Genomic DNA, 13133 nt, shown 5'->3' with positions numbered 1-13133 from the left:
GATCAACAAAACCCTCAGGTTGTGTCATGTACACATCCTCGAGTAGATTTTCGTTAAGAAATGTAGCTTTTACATCCATCTACCAGATCTCACAATCATCATAAGATACAATAGTAAGCATGATCTGAATGGACTTTAGCATCGCAACTGGTGAAAAGGATTCATCATAATCTATACGATGAATCTGCTTCAATCCTTTAGCCACCAATCTACCTTTATAGGTATGCATATGACCATCCATGTCAGTCTTCACTTTGAAGACCCACTTACACCCAATGAGTTTGATCCCTTCAAATGGATCAACCAAGGTCTATACTTGGTTAGCGTACATGGATTCCATTTTAGATCTCATGGCCTCTAACCATTTCCCATAATCTAGGCCCTGTATTGCTTCCTAATAAGACGTCGACTCACTAAGACCAACAAGAATGACATCACCATGGTGAGACAAGAGATAAAAAAGATCTCTCAGATTGAAGATGGGTCCTATCATATCTGCGTAGAGCTTCTGCTACTTGAACAAGTTGTTGCTTCACAACTTCTTGCGGTGTAACAAAATCACGATCCACAACATCTTGTGGTATTTGTTTAGTTTCTATCAAGGTGTCAATGCTAGTTTGTGTATCTTGAATTTCTTCAAAATCGACTTTACTCCCACTAGTTTTTCTAGAAATAAACTCTCTTTCTAGAAAGACATCAGTTCTGACAATAAATACTTTGCCTTGTTTGGGATTATAGAAGTAATATCCCTTTGTTTCTTTGGGATATCCTATAAAGTAGCACTTGTTCCATTTGGGACCTAATTTATCTGAGACTTATCATTGAACGTAAGCCTTACAACTCCAAGTCTTCATGAAAGACATCTTGGGACTCTTCCTAGCCCAAATCGTATACGGTGTCTTTATGACGACCTTAGATGGAACGCGGTTAAGTGTGAAAGTGGATAGAGCATGACCTCAGAAGGAGGTAGGAAGATCTATTTGACTCATCATCGATCATACCATATCTAATAAAGTATGATTTCTCCTTTTTGATACACCATTTCATTGTGGTATTCCAGGTGGAGTGAGTTGAGATATGATCCCACACTCAACGAGATGGTCATGAAACTCTTGGCTAAGGTATTCCCCACCTTGATCTGATCAAAGCATCTTAATACTCTTACCAAGTTGGTTTTGTACTTTGTTCTTGAATTCCTTAAACTTTTCAAAGAATTCTAACTTGTATCTCATCAGATACACATAGCCTTACCTATTGAAATCATTAGTGAAAGTAATGAAGTAATGATAACCTCCTCTAGCTGCTATTCTGAAAGGGCCACATACATCAGTATGTATAAGTCCTAATAGATCATTAGTTTTTTCCCTGTGTCCACTAAATGGAGTCTTAGTCATCTTGTCATGAAGACAAGATTCGCATGCTTCATATGATTTAAAATCAAATGAGTCCAAAAGTCCATTCTTATGGAGTTGAGATATGTGACTCTCATTTATGTGACCCAAGCGACAATGCTAGAGATATATTTAGTTTAAATCATTAGACTTGAACCATTTAGTATTTATGTTATAGATTGGGTTTTCAAAATCTAGAACATAAAGTCCATTCATAAGAGGTGCACTATAGTAGAACATATCATTTAAATAAATAGAACAACATTTGTCCTTTATTACAAATGAAAAAACCCTTCTTGTCCAAACAAGAAATAAAGATAATGTTCTTGGTTAAATCAGGCACATAACAGCACTCTTCAAGTTCTAAAATAAGTCTAGTTGGAAAAGATAAGGAATATGTTCCTACGACGAAATCAACAACTCTTGCACCATTGCCTACTCATAGGTCCACTTTGCCCTTTGTCAATGCTCTACTATTTCTCAACCCCTACACATTAGTACAAATGTGAGATGCACACTCGGTATCTAATACCCATGAAAAGAAATAGATAGATTAACTTCTATAATATATATACCTAAGGCAGAAGTCTAACTTCTCATCCTTTTCAGTTCCTCTAGGTATTATTTACAGTTCCTCTTCTAGTGTCTGGTCACACCACAATAGAAGTAGGTTCCTTCCTTAGCAACCCCACCTTTGGATTTTAATGTATGAGTCTTGCCCTTACCTTTGGCTTGGGTCTTACCCTTACCTTTAGGTTTCCATTTGCCTTTGCCCTTTTGCACCATTAAAATTGTATGAGGCTTTTCCTTCTTAAGATTGAGTTCAACAATTCTCAACATACTCAACATCTCAAATAATGGTTTGTCAATTTCATTCATGTTATAGTTCATGACAAATTGACTGTAGCTCTCAGGCAACGACTATAGAATAAGGTTAGTGGTCAATTCTTGGCCTAATGGAAATTCCAATCGTTGTAGGTTTTCTATATACCCAATCATTTTGAGTACATATGATCCTATAGGACTGCCTTCTTGCATCTTGCATTGAAACAGTGCCTTAGATATCTCAAATCTCTCATGCCTTACTTATCCTTGATATAGTTGTCTAAGATCACTACAAGAAAAACCCTCATAGACATCAGTGGAACAACAACAGTTTTAAGCAAAAACCGATGTCTTTGAGTATTTTACACTGGCATTTCCAAAAACTGGTGTCTATGAGCGCAGATTTTCGCTCATAGACATCGGTTTTTTAGCCGATGTCTATGAGCGCCTTTTTTTTTGTTAATAGACACCGGTTTTAATAGCGGTTTTTAAAACCCGGTGTTAATGAACCAAAAAATAATAATTTAATTTTTCCACCAGCCAAAATTTACAACACTTCGTTCCCTCAAAGCCTAAACTAATATCGCGCCGCTTCTCTCAGCCTAAACCTAAACCTAAACCTCTTGACCATCTCTCTCAGCCTCATATCCCTCTTCCCCTTCCTAGATCTCTTCCCCTTCTTGGATCGATGCCCCCCTCAATCGGATCAAAACCACCTGCTTCTTCTCCACGCTCGCCGACACGATCTGGCCGGGCCAGTCCGGCGGCTCCAGCCTCACCGGCACCCACGGGGGCTCCGTTGAAGGCTCTTGCTTGCTCAACGACGGCGGCGAGCTCGTGTTGAGGCAAAAGGAAGCAGAGAACAGGGATGCGTCTCCTCCATTTCCTTGTTGCCGCTGAAGCTTGAGAATCGATTCCTCCAACCTCTGAGCAAACTCCTCCACGTTATCCTCCTCTGCCCGACCATCATCGACACTGCCAGAAGGGAAGCACTCGGTCCTGGCGCCGAAGGCGCGGCGGCGTAAAAAGCCATGTCCAAACGGCTGCCTTCCACTGCCTCCCCCAACCTCCATCGACTGAGTCCGCAGTAGCCTGGCCGATTCGCCAGCCCCAAGGAACGTGCAGCCCACGATGCCCTTCCGCTTGCCGGACACAACGGTGGAGACAACGGCAGCGAAGACAGCGGCCTGCGAAGGCGTCGTGGAGCCGGACCACGTCCCAGCGACCTGAACACCCATCTTCTCTCGATGTCTCCTCAGCCTCTATGCTTTTAATGAAGTCAAACCTTACCTTTTCGTGACTGAAAATGTAGGCCTCCTCTCACCCTACCCGCCCATGGAAAGTGTTCATCAAGAACAATACTAAAACTGGACACTATCGCACGGTCTGGCACCAAGGAGATCTAGTGAACAATTTGGGCACTATCGCACGGTCTGGCACCAAGGAGTTCATGGAGGCACTCCAAGCCGGCGTGGATGTGAGCATGATTGGTCAATTTGGTGTCGGTTTCTACTCCGATCTCGTGAGGTATCTTGCTTCGGGTTGCAAGCCCAAGGAGAAATGCAGGTATATACTCTTCATCTGGCTTTTCTTCTATGCCTGCTAGTCCTTCCTGGGATCGTTGGTGGATAAATATGGATTGACTCTGATCATGCATTTGGTGTACAGAAGTTTATACAGGATCTCTATTAATGTGATTTTGTTTCTCCTTTCCAATTATTATGTTTTTTTTTAAGTTTTCTTTGAATGATTAGTATATGGAATTCTGTAGGAACTAAATACATATCGTGTTAATTATCTAAGTCGAGGAAGACTTGGCTGGTTGTATTAGTTACTGTCCTAGTATCCTTGTGAAGTACAGGAACAAAGAAGATTTTTTTCCTTCGTATTAATATTGTAAATTAATCTTGTCCATTTATTGTACCCTGAATAAACTGCTTTATTTCCTTATTTTAGGCTCCTTGTTTATGAATTTGTTTTTTTTTCCATTCATTTCCTTACATAGAGGTCAATGTTGAGAAAAGATCCATGAAGCTGGCCTCTAGGAATCAATAGTTTATCGATGTTGTTTCTTATGAAAATTAATTTCCTTGTACTTATTGAATTGTTTCATTTTTTCTATTCCATATGGAAGGGATGCCTCTTTGTTTATCTTTGAAGTTTAAAGAGACGTTTCACTGTCGTTGGTCATATTGTTATGATGACTTGTATGTTTTTTTTGCTGAAACAGAATTGGCACTGGACATGAAAAGTTTGGTTTTGAAGTTGATACTTTGCGCCCAATGAATTATGAGCAGATCACAGACTTGCTAAATGGTTTGGCAGAGAGGTTTGATTGGGATAAAGTCATGGAAGAGAATTACATTATTGGTCTCAAACAGGTGATAAAATGTTTCTCTTTTAAGTGTTTAAGATTGCATAGTATGGCTTTGAGTTACTTCTATGATCAGGTTCGGCTCTATATATTTATCATGTATGGCTTTGGGTTCCTTCCTTCTCGTGTTATAACATTTGAGCAACAACATCAACGTTTTAGTGAGTCATGATCCTGTGTATCTTGGGCATGTTCAATTATGCAGCGATTTTATTATTACATGTATTTCTGCACATAACTGTTTTTTTGCTTTACGTTTCATCTCACTTATTTTAACAACTAAATTGTGTACAACTTTGTTGGACCAGCATGTACCTTCTGCGTCAGAAGTTTCATGATTTAAATCTATTCCTCATATGCTAGTCTTCCTAATCATTTGTGTTTTGGTGAACTTCTTGATGCTAATTATGAAGCCATTTCTGTTGGACTAACTACAATTTAACAACTTTCATTATGCACTTAGTATGTGTATGATATGAGTTACTTATGAAGTATACAATAGTCTTTTGTAGAGTATTTTGTTCTTCTTGAAAAACTTTAAGATACTGTAAAGTGCAATTGAATGTCTTTTCTACATAATGCAGCAAGTTTTCTATAGTAAATCCAACATATATGAAAAGCTGATTAACTTATTTTAACCTTCCCGATCAACTTGTTTCAATTAGACATAATAGGGTTTAGTCTATAATGTTTCTAAACTATTGAAAAGTTATAACTGTTTTCAAAAATTTTATGCCTTGTGACTTTCTAGGATACTCTCTAGCTACCATTCCTTTGATGTTGAATTCTGAATGCTATATTCTCAACACACTTCATTTTGGCGAAGTTGAATTTGTAGACAAGCCTAGTACCTGGACTGATTTTGTTTCTTCTGCTTAATACAATGTTAAATCCGATTGGATGATTATCTGCCCCATGAGCTTAAGCTGTCAATAAATCACTTGATTTATGCTATTTTATGAAATATAATAAGTCATTCCCCCCCCCCCCTAATTTATATCGTTTAACTTGTGTGCCTGCAAAAAATTGTGAATTTTCCTCCTTTATAGAGAATTATATATCTGCTTGCAGGAAAAGAACGATGTTAAGCTTGAGAAAGTTCTAAAGGAAGCAACTATGGAAAACAAAACAGTAATATTAACAACTTTGAATGCTGCCTGGGCTTCTCCTGGTTCTATTATAGATTTGTTTTTTCAAAGTTTTCGGACAAGAGATGGAACACGCAGACTCCTGGACCATTTGGTAATCATTGCCTTGGACAAGAAAGCGTACATAAGGTGCATATCCTTGCATACTCACTGTTTTGCTCTTTATACTGAGGGAGTGGATTTCTCAGATGAGAAGATTTACATGACTGCTGGATATTTGTCAATGATGTGGAGAAGGATAGAATTTCTACGTGTTATTCTCGAAATGGGATACAACTTTATTTACTCGGTAAAATTCTCCTTCCTATGATTGGCCTTTATAATATTCTGTTTGTTAAAGTATTGATGTGTGAAAGTGACCATACCTTCTGGATCTTCTTGTTCTCTAAGTATCTATTTCTATGTAGACTATCTTGCCTTTTTTTGTTCATAGCCAAGTTTGCAGGCAATGCTCTATTGTTAAACTTTGTTCCTTGTTTCTTGTTTGTGCAACATATTTTGTTACCCCTTCTTTCATCTGCTGCAAACGCATATAAGATAGAATCATATATATCTACAAATTTATGCATGGAATGCATGCCTAGGATAATAGTTTGCTCGAGTGTATGAAAGTTTATCCGATGGGATAGGCATTAAGTTGTCCATATAAGCATCAGTATGTGACAGAGTCATTGTTATCCATGCTCTTACTGCCTAATATTCTTTATATAGCTTTGCATATAATCCTGTTAGCAGGAACTGCTAACATCTTGTACTACTGATACTCTGCATGCTGTATCCTTTTTAGTCTTAGTTTACTAATATATTATTTATGTGTTTTTACAGTTTACAAATCTCAAGTACTCCAGAGTTGAAATTGATGAAGTGCGGTTCGAGTGGGCTGAATGCATGCTAGATTACATTTAAAGTGCGGTTCTACCTTGATGTGTTGTTAAAAGAATGTTCTACCTTGATTATGATATCTATTAGCTTTTGATGTAAAAAGAATGTTTGTGTATTTTATGGATACTGTTGTAAGAAGAATATTTATGTAATTTGTGAATATTTGTGTATTTTATGGATAATGTTGAATGAAGAATATTTGTGTGATTTGTGAATATTTGTGTATTTTTTTGGTTACTGTTTCGGAAATCAAATTTGTACTGTTAAAAAATACTGATATTACATCGGTTTTCCACCGCTACAAAACCGGTGTTATTAACTAATATTACATCGGTTTTACACCGTTGATGAAACAGTGTCGTTAAGTGATACTACACCGGTTAATAACCGATTCGAACACCGGTGTCGTTAAGTGATACTACACCAGTTTTAAACCGATGTCTAAAATGGTAGATTTTTTACATCGCCTTCATAGACATCGGTCGAAAATGTAATAGACACTGGTGGAAAACCGATGTCTATGAGAGTTTTTGTTGTAGTGGATGTTCAATCATATCATAAGCATCCATGTTCTCATGTTGCTTCTTAAGATCAGAGTTCATGGTGGTGAGCATAAGACATGATACATCTAATGCATCATCTTGATGCTTCTTATAAGCATTCATATCAGCTCTAGTAGTAGTAGTGGGGGGTGCTTCAAGAATAGGTTGCTCTAGGATGTACATTTTTCTTTCTTGCTTGAGAACTATTCCCAAGTTTCTGTACTAGTCCAGGAAGTTAGTTCCATTGAGCTTGTCCTTATCAAGGATAGATTACAGAGAGAGGGTATTCGATGTATTTGACGACATGGTAACCTACAACAATAAAATGTAGAAATAAGTATCATATTTAGGTCATTTAATTAGACCTATAATTAAATGAATCTCCTACTGAATTGTAATGCTTTTGTAGGAGCAAGTCATGGATGTGATTTTACACACACTACTTGCTCCAAATCCAATCACGATGAGATTCATGTGGGACAAGATTCATATTATACCTTATCTTGAGTTAGCTTTGGCTAATTACCCAAGTATCATATAATGTAGGTAGGCTACTTATGCCAATTATATCAAATGTAACTCTTGTATAGCTAGATGAACAAGACTATTTGTTCATTTGCCCATCTTATGAAATCCATATTATAACTCATCTTGAGTTAGCTTTGGCTAATCACCCAAGATTAGTATAATTTGAATTACATCCACTACAAGAAAAACGTCATTCAACAACACCCAAATGACAACGGTTTTATACCAAACCGTTGTCTTTTTACCTTTTAACAACGGTTTTAACAAAAACTGTTGTCTTTTAGTAATTTTTTTGGCCTATGACAATGGTTTTTAAAAACTGTTGTCTATTTATGTTTTTTTGGGGATACGACAACGATTTTTAAAGGGTACGACAACAATTTTTTAAAACTGTTGTCTATGTGCGCTTTTTTGGGATTACGACAACGGTTTTTAAAAACGGTTGTCTATTAAGTGTTGTTGAATGCGATTGTTTTTTCTTTCGCCACTTTTTCTCCTTCGTCATTTTTCTGTCTATTAAGTGTTGTTTACGTCTTGTTTTTTTCTGTCTCTTTCCCAAAACCCTACTCTTCGCCGCCTCCTCCTCATCGCCCTCTTCGTCGCCTCCCTCCTCACCACCCTCTTCGTCGCCTCCCTCCTCACCAGCAGCGGCGAAGCATCCTGGTCACAGCTACCTCCTGGTGACCTGAGACTCTGTAACAACTGCTACAAACAGGGGCATCTCACCGCAGACTGCACGAACGAGAAAGCATGCAACAATTGCAGGAAGATAGGGCACCTCGCTCGTGATTGCACAAACGAGCCTGTCTGCAATCTCTGCAATGTCGCAGGGCATGTAGCTAGGCAATGCCCAAAGTCAGGAACGCTTGGTACCTTTATAGGTGGCTTTGGCGCCGGTGGCTTTGGTGGTGGGTTTCGTGGTGGGTACCAAGATGTCATCTGTCGGAACTGCAATCAGGTTGGGCATATGAGTCGGGACTGCATGGGTGCTCTGATAATCTGCCATAACTGTGGCGGAAGGGGCATATGGCCTACGAGTGCCCATCAAGTAGGTTCATGGACCGTGGGTTCCGAAGGTACTGAATGCCATCTGCTTTTCCATCCGCCAACTGATCTTTTTAAGCCATATTTTCAGTATTGTATTCTCTACATATTTGATACTTAGTCCATTTAAAGACCATTTAAGAAACTTGAACGTCCAGGCCGTAGAGAGGGCTCGTATTTCTTGTCTTTGGTGATAATTATTGGATGCACTGTATCAAATATCTTTTTCATATTTGATGTGTCGTTCGCAGACGTTTAGACCTATAGCATATTCATGCAGACGGTTTTGATATTCCGTCCAATCTCCGTGCCTGAATCATGCCCAATTCAGGGGGCATCCAAAAGTGAGTCAGTCGTGGATAGAGTTGTGCACGAGGAGTTAGATAGCATATCATCTTCCTTCATGCAAAGTCGATAAATTGCAGGTATATTTCGTTATTTTTTCAAAAAATAAATTAGAATCATGTAATGCTTAAACTATTTGGTCAGGAAAATAAATTATTGCAAGATGAATGCCGACTAGGAATGACAATGCTCCAGGAGATAGAGAATCTGTAGGCATCCAGGCCCATGTCATGCATCAACTTCACATCTTCCTGCCAACAAGAAAAACCAAAATTTTATATGCCTACAGTTCACAAGATTGCATAATTGCCTAAAAAAAAGAGCAGAATTAGATACGTGTTTTCCACCAATGTGCATAGTCATTCATAAAAAAGAGCAGAATGAAATTGTTATCACTTTTCTTTAATGATCAACTAATGCTCTTCACTCTTCAGTCCTTACTAAAATGATTAAGATATTCTAAAGTTAGATTTCAGCCTGATGAAGAATGTTCTTTGTGACTGTACAATAGTGCAAGCAGAGCAATTAAATGTGCTAGTTGTTGTAAGATTTTTACTGAAAATGTGTGATAATACATATAGTTTGTCAGGAGTAGGTTTATTTGCTGAAATCACTCATTTTACAATTTAACAACATTTAGGAAGTGCATTTCTCGGTGCTTTAGCATTATGTTTAGGCAAACTTATGGAATTAATTTCTATTTTTTTATCTAACAGAAGTGTTAAGTAATTATCTTTACAACCTTTTATTCTTGGCAGATGAACTATCCAATCTGGCTAACCGGTCATTGTGCATACCTAGTCTTAGCGTTCATCTTTATTTTTAAATTAATAATAAAAGATTCAGTTTAAGTCTAGTCAATCAGTGTCAGTTCCAGGATTGTGGATACTATTTTTGTGCCATCATCAGACAATCTAATTCAAGTTTATGATTGCTTCCAGGGTCATTTTGATGACGTTCAAAGAGCACCTATCTTGCCATCTAAACCCCCTAAGGAGACCAAAGAGATGTAATTTTCTTGTTCTGTCTAAATTTGGCAACATTAAGATATTTAAATTGAACACTTCTAAGTGGGAACAATGTCATAATGGACTTTTTAACAGGATGAAAATAAGAGTAAGAAGGGTCTTGCTGAGATATATGAGGTTCGCTGCTTCATTCATGCAAATCATTTTTATTAATCAGCTAATGTGTGATACATAGGCTATGCTCACTTCTCTCTCTCTCTCTCCTTTTTTTTTGTAATTTAGGAAGAATATGCGCAGAAGACGGGTCTAGCTCCAGCTCTTCTTTCTGCTTCTGATAAACTTAAGATTGAGGTATTTTACTTGTCCACTTATTTACTATTCCTATGTGGTAAATTTTGTCATAAAAATTCAAACTGAACCCTGGCAATTAGTAACTATTTTTACCAAAATTATCTGCATTTTTTTCAATTTCTAATTTCAGCTGCTGGTAGGATAGTAATCATAGTTTAGTGATTGATGGCTGATGAGAATGAGAATTTGTATGTCTTAGGTGTCAGTTTATAAGTCTTCATCGACGCATTTTCTTTAAGATCCTTACAACTGTTGTATTCTCACTATTGAGAAGTTATATTGAAACCTCTCAAGCTCTTTGGGTTTTCCCTCCTTTCTGTTTGTTTGCCTGGGAAACTTTCTCAGAAGTCCTGATCGAAGATTATATTATCGATAGATGTCTTTCTTACTGATGCATATAATGACTTTACTTTATAGCCAAAAAAAACTGACATTGGGATATCTGCAATCTGAATTTGTTAATAATACAGATCCACTAGATCTATGGTATTGATCTGCGATAACATCTGGCTGCTTGTGTAGCTTCTCAGCTTTTCTCATACACTTTTTCTTTTATGCCTGCAGGCAACAATGCTATTCAAAAAGATTTCCTTAAAGTTGGATGCGCTGTCTCACTTCCATTTTGCTCCAAAGCCGGTTAGCAATAAAGCTTATCAAGTGTTTAATTCTTTTAGTATTTATTTCTTGATTGACCATAAGTTATGATGTAGGTTATTGAGGACATGTCTATACAAGTCAATGTACCTGCTCTAGCAATGGAAAAGGTAAAAATATCTTTTGGAGTTGTCTTTTAGTTTATGGTAAAAACAGTTTCGAGTCACTTAAATACAATGGTTTTGCAGGTTGCTCCATTGGTCGTCTCAGATGCGGCTATGCTTGCCCCTGAGGAGATTTTTCATGGAAAAGGAAACATCAAAGAAGAGGCAGAGTTAACAAAAGAAGAGAGGAAAAGGAGACGGGCCAACCAGAAAAGAAGATTTAGAAGATTGAAAGGTATCCTTTATTCGCTTATATTTATGGTTCTGCTTATTTTCATGCTTGTCTACAATCTGTGCATAATGGTCAAAAAAATTAGTGGTGAACTTGTAACAAACATGATCCACCACCTAGAATTACATAGTTCTTGTGCACAGGATTGCATAATTTCATTCTGCTCTTTTTAGGTGTCCTCAAGAGTATTGGGAAGAATGCCGACAAGCTAAAAAAATGAAGAGACTTTAACAAATTAAGGAGCACTAGGAGCTGCAATCCCTCCTCTTCACCGACATCTAAGTAGAAAATCTTGTGTTATATTGTTCTACCTTTGTTTTAATAGTGTTATCATTTTGTTGGTTGCTTATGAAATTTTGTTGGTTGCTTATGAAATTTCTTCAGAATGTTATAGATATTATTTTTGAATGTTAGAAAATTGTATATTAAATTTTATTTTGAAATTTAGTATTTTGAATGATTTATAATATTGAAAAATTGTGTATTAATTTTTTTCCAAAAAAGACAACGGTTTTTCACCGTTGTCGTAGATAGTTTAAAACTGTTGTTGAAGACCCTGTTATTAAAGGTAGACGCTCAAAGACAACAGTGAAAAACTGTTGTCTTTGAAGGAAAAGACAACAGTTTTTCACTGTTGTAAAAATATTGTCTTTGCCTTCAAAGACAACGGTTAAAAACTGTTGTCTTTGGGCACCCCTTTTAACAATACGGCCTTTAACAACAGTTCAAAATGGACTACGACAACGGTGAAAAACCGTTGTTGTTAGGCTTTTTTCTTGTAGTGATCGTATGGGATATGCCTATAAGTTCTCAATCCAAGTGAGATAACTTAGTTAAGTCGCACCCAAAATTTAATAGTCGGACATCACAATTGTCCCGTCGCACTCTAGTATGATAAATCGAGTCACTTTGCTTTGACAAAACCTAACTACAATTAATCGAGCAAGAAGTGAGTACCAAACTTTGATAGACATATATTAAAAGGACCTAATTATTGTTAAACTACACATGTATCACATACAATCATGACACACATCAACATATATGCTAAATTAATCATGACATGGTTATCACCCCATCACTACAATCTTCTCAAGCTAATGAGAAGATAAAAAAGTCAACCTAGTCTAAGCATATTCTCCAAGTGCTTCCTTGGTCGTCGTATGTTGCTGTCCTTCTCCCTTTTTCACCATCATCTAGTTAACTAATTTCTCTCAAATTTGTACATTACAAAATCTAAAAGAAACTTTGAGTTACATTCGAGGGTAGTCTAAATTTACAACTAGAGTGATAAAAGATGAAGGCACGACACGCAGGCCATATTATGAATTACAACATCACACACACATACATCCAATCACATTGGGGAAGAGGGTCATAACCATGCATCATGTTATATATATATATATATATATATATTCATAATATCCTTATGATATAAATCTACTATGATTTCAACATGGAGTTATAAACCGTAATGCCACGACAGTCCTGCTAGCCGGATAGCGGGCGGGTTCAAGGGGCAGCACCCCTTGCGGGGTTAGGGGGTAGCACTCCTGAAGAAAAAAATATTTTACATACTCATTGTATGAGTTGCTGTCATACCCAAGACCCTACTACCCACAAAGCCGAGAGACCATGTTGTTTACAACACTTTAGTTGAGACCACCTTGTTGTTCACAACTTCTCGTTGGGCTGAAAACTTGGAAATATATATCTATCAAACGAAATAGGTTCTAGCACTC

At 37.3% G+C, this 13133-nt stretch overlaps 1 pseudogene; it reads left to right on the top strand.

The window, feature by feature from the left end:
• The first annotated feature begins 1097 nt into the window (after positions 1 to 1097).
• Positions 1098 to 11372, top strand: LOC121968194 (annotated as a pseudogene).
• The last annotated feature ends 1761 nt before the right edge of the window (positions 11373 to 13133 follow it).

This window comes from Zingiber officinale, chromosome 3B (genome assembly GCF_018446385.1).
Source record: "Zingiber officinale cultivar Zhangliang chromosome 3B, Zo_v1.1, whole genome shotgun sequence".
Classification (NCBI taxonomy): domain Eukaryota; kingdom Viridiplantae; phylum Streptophyta; class Magnoliopsida; order Zingiberales; family Zingiberaceae; genus Zingiber; species Zingiber officinale.
This window is presented reverse-complemented; position numbering and strand designations above follow the sequence as displayed.